This window comes from Octopus bimaculoides, chromosome 14 (genome assembly GCF_001194135.2).
Source record: "Octopus bimaculoides isolate UCB-OBI-ISO-001 chromosome 14, ASM119413v2, whole genome shotgun sequence".
NCBI classification, from domain to species: Eukaryota; Metazoa; Mollusca; class Cephalopoda; order Octopoda; family Octopodidae; genus Octopus; species Octopus bimaculoides.
Genome location: NC_068994.1, coordinates 39,659,122 through 39,664,783, shown reverse-complemented (window position 1 = coordinate 39,664,783; position 5,662 = coordinate 39,659,122). Strand labels below are relative to the sequence as shown.

The following is a 5,662-nucleotide window of genomic DNA, read 5'->3' as shown; positions in this document are numbered from 1 at the left end:
TGTATATATATATATATATATATATATATATATATATATATATATATTATACATACATACATACATATGTAGATGTAAATATATATATGCATATTTCCATTTAAATTGCATGACATACAGCTAGTATTTAAAACTCTATGTGCATCCCTATACATCAAAAGAGAAAGCTGTGAAGCTGTGAAGAGAACACCTGTGTATTAGTCAAACTTTTCTACTACTGGCCTCCATGGTTACTAACATCACAGAGTACACACATAGAAAAACAAAACTGGAGAAATGGTTCTGAAATTATTTAATTACATAATTAAATAATTTCAGAACTAATTCTCCAGTTTTGCTTAGTATGTATATACAGATACATAATATACACATTCATACTTCTGTATACATACATATATACCGCATAGCTGCAGTCTAATGACTGAAAAGTAATAAATAAAGGATATATATGTATATATATATATATTAGTTTCTGTATCTACCAAATCAAATCATAAAGCTCTGATTGACGTGGCGCTATATTAGAAGAGACTTGTCCGTGATGCCATGCAGTGGAAGTGCACCATAACAGCACATTGCTATATCCGTCACTTGTCGATGGTTCCCTTTTTCCTGGCAGATGACACCTTTGCACCACTCAGGCAACAACCCTCCAGTACATGGGTCTATTTGATTAGTGATTACTGGTGAGAGTTTTATGGGGCCAGAATGTAAATCTTATCTCAACCTCTTTTCGTTGCCTTTTACAACATGCAGAGGAAATGTTGGGGCTATTCTCTCACATGGCATCCCCCACACAGCACAAAAGATTGATGAACAAATAAATTTTTTTCTTTTATTCATTTACTTGTTTCAATCATTTGACTGCAGCCATGCTGGAGCATTGCCTTAAAGGATTTTTAGTCAAATAAATCGACCCCCCCCCAGACTTATTCTTTGTAAGCCTAGTACTTATTCTATCAGTCTTTTTTAATGAACCACTAAGTTACAGGAATGTAAACACACTGACACTGTTTGTCATGTAGTGATGGTGGGAGGACATAAATATATACATATATACAACAGGCTTCTTTTAAATTCTGTCTACCAAATTCACTCACAAGGCTTTAGTCAGCCTAAGGCTGTAGTAGGAGACACTTGCCCATGGTACCATGCAGTAAGACTGAACTCAGAACCATGTGGCTGGGAAGCAAGCTTCTTAACACACAGCCATGTAAACACATAGCCACAAGAGCAACCTTCTTCACAGTTTCCATCTGTCAAATGCAGTTCACAAGGTAGTTGACAAACTGAGGTTACAATAGAAATATCTTCTCAAATGTGGTGTACAGGATAATTGAACCCAAGACTGCATGGTTGTGAATGAAGATCTGAACAACAGCCATAACAGCATCTATAAAATAAAACAAGGAGAAGGTATTCCATTCATGTCTTTCTGAATGATATATGTTAGCAACTCCAATGATTCTAATTAGGAACTGAAACTGAGCCTATGCATACAGTATAAAAAAAAAAGACCACATCATGTACACATCACATGACATGCCTCTAGAACAATAGACATCACGATGAATAATTTTTCTTTTTGGTAACATATAAGGTCTTGGAGTTATTAGAGGTGGAAATGTCAAGAAATTCATCCTTAAGGATATATGTATTTCAACTGAGAACAAGAACCAATGTAGTGTTTTAGATTTCATTAACTGACTATATATCTGTGTGTGTATGTGTGCATGCACACACACACACACACACACACACAAACACACACACACAAATACACATACTCAAATACACATACTCAAATACACATACACACACATATAAAAAGTAAGATATAGTTAGAACACATGCTTGGCAAAAATGATGATGTTTGTTGTTGTCATTGTTCATGTTTGCACTCAAGTAAATCCTGATCTCAGACCTATCATAAAATACATTCCTACTTTTATCCTTCTATCTTTTTAAGGGTATCTATCTAGGACTAGCCTATCTCATTCATCTTTTCCACATTCAAGTTTATTGGTAGGCTGTGATATGTGGTAGATTTAGCTGTTAATTCTGGCAGATTGAGCAACTACTTCAGTACAAGACCATTTTATTTTTATTTTCTAAATGGAAGGATATAGCCAGTTGGAAGGATATAGCCTGAGTTCCATTCAGGGATAAAATTCCAATGATTAGCTCTGTTAAGTTTGAACCATGAACCAATAGGAATGCAACTGAATACATCAAAGCATTTTGTTATTTACTTTAATATTTCAGCTACTACTACAGTCCTTAATTAATTGTAAAAGTAGATTTCATTCTACATTAAGAATAAGGGAACTATTTTGTAAGGGAAGTAAAATTAAGTATATCTTGGAGCACAACATACTACCTGTAATGATTTTGGAAACTTATACTCTGTTTGTTTTACCAAAATATCTGGAAATGATGGAGGTAGAGGTGGTGTTGGTTGTGATGAAGATGAGGATGATGGGGTGATGCTGACAACAGTGACAGCTATGATGGCAAAGAATTCTAACGTTCATATTAATTACTGGACATCTACACAAAATCTTTCAAAATTTTAAGAAAAAAATAAATAAAATACAACTCTCATGAAAATTCCTATCTAGTTGCAGGCAAGGAAAAAAAGTTTTTAAATACTCGGCTTATAGAATATTTCCAAAAAAAGAACAATTAAATAGTGTTACAAAGCAATGTGTATTACTTGCATTCACACTGATTGGTAAAAATTTTCACTGGTAGCATTTAAGTCATGGCTAGCAGCTTTTTGAGATTTAAAAAAATTTGAGATTTAAAAAAAATTTTTGCTTGTATTGGGAACAATTTCAGAATGAAATTACTTGCATGTTTTTAAGTTCATCAATGCAAAAATGAATCCTTCCTCTTAACTTATCCAAGACTCTTATTGAAATATCAAGAAATCCTTATTGAAAACATCTAAAACCATTGGGGCTAACTTCTCTTTAACCTTTGAAATACATTGCATATTCCACAAAGAATCTATTCAAAAACCAAAAACAAAAGAAGGAACAAGAAAAAAATTAAAGTAAAAAGAGACCAAAATTTTATTTCAGTTCAATGAAATTATCATCTTAGAAGTGTTATTTCTTTTAATTTCAATTATTCATTAATTCATCAACAAGGCTTTAGTTATTTACTAATAAAAGAAAATATTATTTGCTTCTTTCAAAAGAAGACAAAAATTATTCTGTTTTCCATTTCTTCTTAAAGTGCTCTGTATTATAAGAGTTAAGACAGGATTCTGTGTTTCAATGGCGTCGTCAGTCAAAAATACAATATCAAACTTTAAATGAAAACACAAATCATTTTATATAGTGACAGCTTCGAAAAAAATTCGTTGAAATGATTGACATCTCTGTGAGAAGGTCCTTGCTCAGCCAACATTTCTTTTTGTTAGCTTGTTATATTGATTGAAAACCTGCCGATGGCAACGTGGCACACTGCTTGCAATATTGAATACAATGAAAAAGATTCTGTTCAATAAATCTAGATATTTTGTCTATACTTCTCAACACAACATATTTTTCTCTCCAATTAATTTAATTGCATTTTACACAATTGTTTATTCAGAAAATTTTATCATGTTGGTGTCTTTTCTCTAATTTTCTAATTAGTTGGTATTCTTTCGCATATTTTCCACATGTTTTGATAAAAAAAAAAGTCTAGAAGAAAATTCAATAATGATTTTGCAACTTGACAGAATAAAAAAAAATATTAAAAAAAGAAAAACATATCCAATACTAAGAAGAAATCAATACTCCTTCCCCTGGTATTGATTATTGAATGGGAAACATATTTGTATTTCAGGAACGTTCCTCTCAGATATAAAATGGTTATTGTGAATTCTTTATATCAATTTTGTATAAAATTGCATTAGCAAGCAGTAGTGTCCTTACTACATGGACTTTGAAACCCTATAAATGTTTGTTTAAGACTATGAATGCAACTTGCTAGTGAATAGCATTACTTCCTCACTTAATAGTTTTCTTTTAGTTGAAGTGAAAATGATTTTTATTTGATAAAAATATTTCATAATATAACTGAAAATTTGACTATTGAAATTTACCTTATCTTTTTTTTTTTTTAGTTTGTTAAAAAATTAAGCACTAAGATAATAAGTGAGTCATATTTCTGTCTGCTCAAGTTGTAAGCAGCTCAAATTAGAGACATTGGTTTGGTTCCTTTTCATGTGACCTCTAGGCAGCCTGTCATTGGCTGTTACACACACTACACACACACCCTACATGGTAAAACTACAGGTCTCTCTCTCTCTCTCATATTCACACAACTCACACCAACAGCAGCAGTAACTGTATAACTCTACAGCAGGATACACATTTCATGTAAAAACAGACTGCAGAAGATTTATTTGTAACAAGTAAGTAATCTATCGTTTTTCATATTGCAACTTTTCACTATTAACACATATGATGCATGTTTTTTTGCAGTTTGATGCATGTTTATAAAATTTTCTTTTCAAACACAGTATTTTTTCACCTGTTTACCCACTACACTTCTTTTTAAATAGTTTTATTCCAATCTAAAAAAGTATTTATTAAACTATAACATTTAAATATAGAACTGCCTGTAATTAAACTTGTTGTTATTTGTAATTTATAGTTATAAAATATATGCTGTTTTGTGAGAAATATTTGTTGGTGAGCTTAAATAAAAAGTGAGAAAGTGACAGAAACTAAGGGAACAGTTTAAGTGAAGGAAGAAAAATACCTGTTTATTTTGAAAATGCTGTGAATTTATTTTAACAGCACTGACAACTATAGTTGTTTTCTCTAATATAATTTAACTTGACAATTATTTTACTTCCGATAAAGATATGATAGAATAAAATTATCATGAGAAACAAAAATAATTCTAAGTTTGTGTAGGGTCTTTCTACAGTTTATATTTATTTTTTTATACAATTCTTCTGTTTATAGTATATTTGTATATATTTTACTAGGTTGTATCATGTTTATCTTTTGTTAGACCACTTTCCTTATGTAAAGTTAAAAATTTACAAACTCTGTTGCTTTCAGAATATTAACTGATGCACACATTTACATAAACACACACTGACACACGTATCTATATGCACACATACACTCATACACAAACAGTTTGTAAAAATGTTTTTCTTTTCAAATTTAGGATTTACATAACTGAACACCACACATATTCCAATAGTATAGTTGGATGAAGGAAGACAACTTTACACACGGCAAACACAATAAAGTATAACAACTCTCATAAATGTTCTTTGGAAACACAATTATATACAGACTAGTTCAAACTATTTTGCTGTAATAGATCTGACACTATCAGTCACTATATAATATTCATCTCTGTTTAGCAAGAAATGCACTGGTATTGTATGTTTAGTTTTATCAAATGTGCAGAGGTAATTCATAAACATGGGATAGTTGAAGGTCAGGAAAAATATTATTTGTAATAAAGAAAATACTAACAATAAATATTAACAAGAAACTGCTTCTCAGTATAATTTAAAACTGACAGGAATACACTATTGAACATCCACATATATTTATTTGGCAGCATGTTTAAGTTGGTGAGCTGAAAAAGTATAAATATATATGTATATATATATGTATATATATATATGTATATATAT

The 5,662-nt window shown here is 30.7% G+C and overlaps 1 protein-coding gene across 2 annotated transcripts in view; it reads left to right on the top strand.

The window, feature by feature from the left end:
• Positions 1 to 5,662, top strand: part of LOC106872380 (protocadherin beta-15) — a 640,647-nt gene that overhangs the window by 625,595 nt on the left and 9,390 nt on the right. Inside the window, exon 4 of one of the 2 annotated variants that reach the window (XR_008265528.1) lies at positions 4,335 to 4,411. The gene's annotated coding sequence lies outside the window, so the exon portion shown is untranslated. Of the gene's footprint in view, positions 1 to 4,334; positions 4,412 to 5,662 lie in introns of those variants that run through there. The other variant, XR_008265529.1, reaches the window with a different exon arrangement.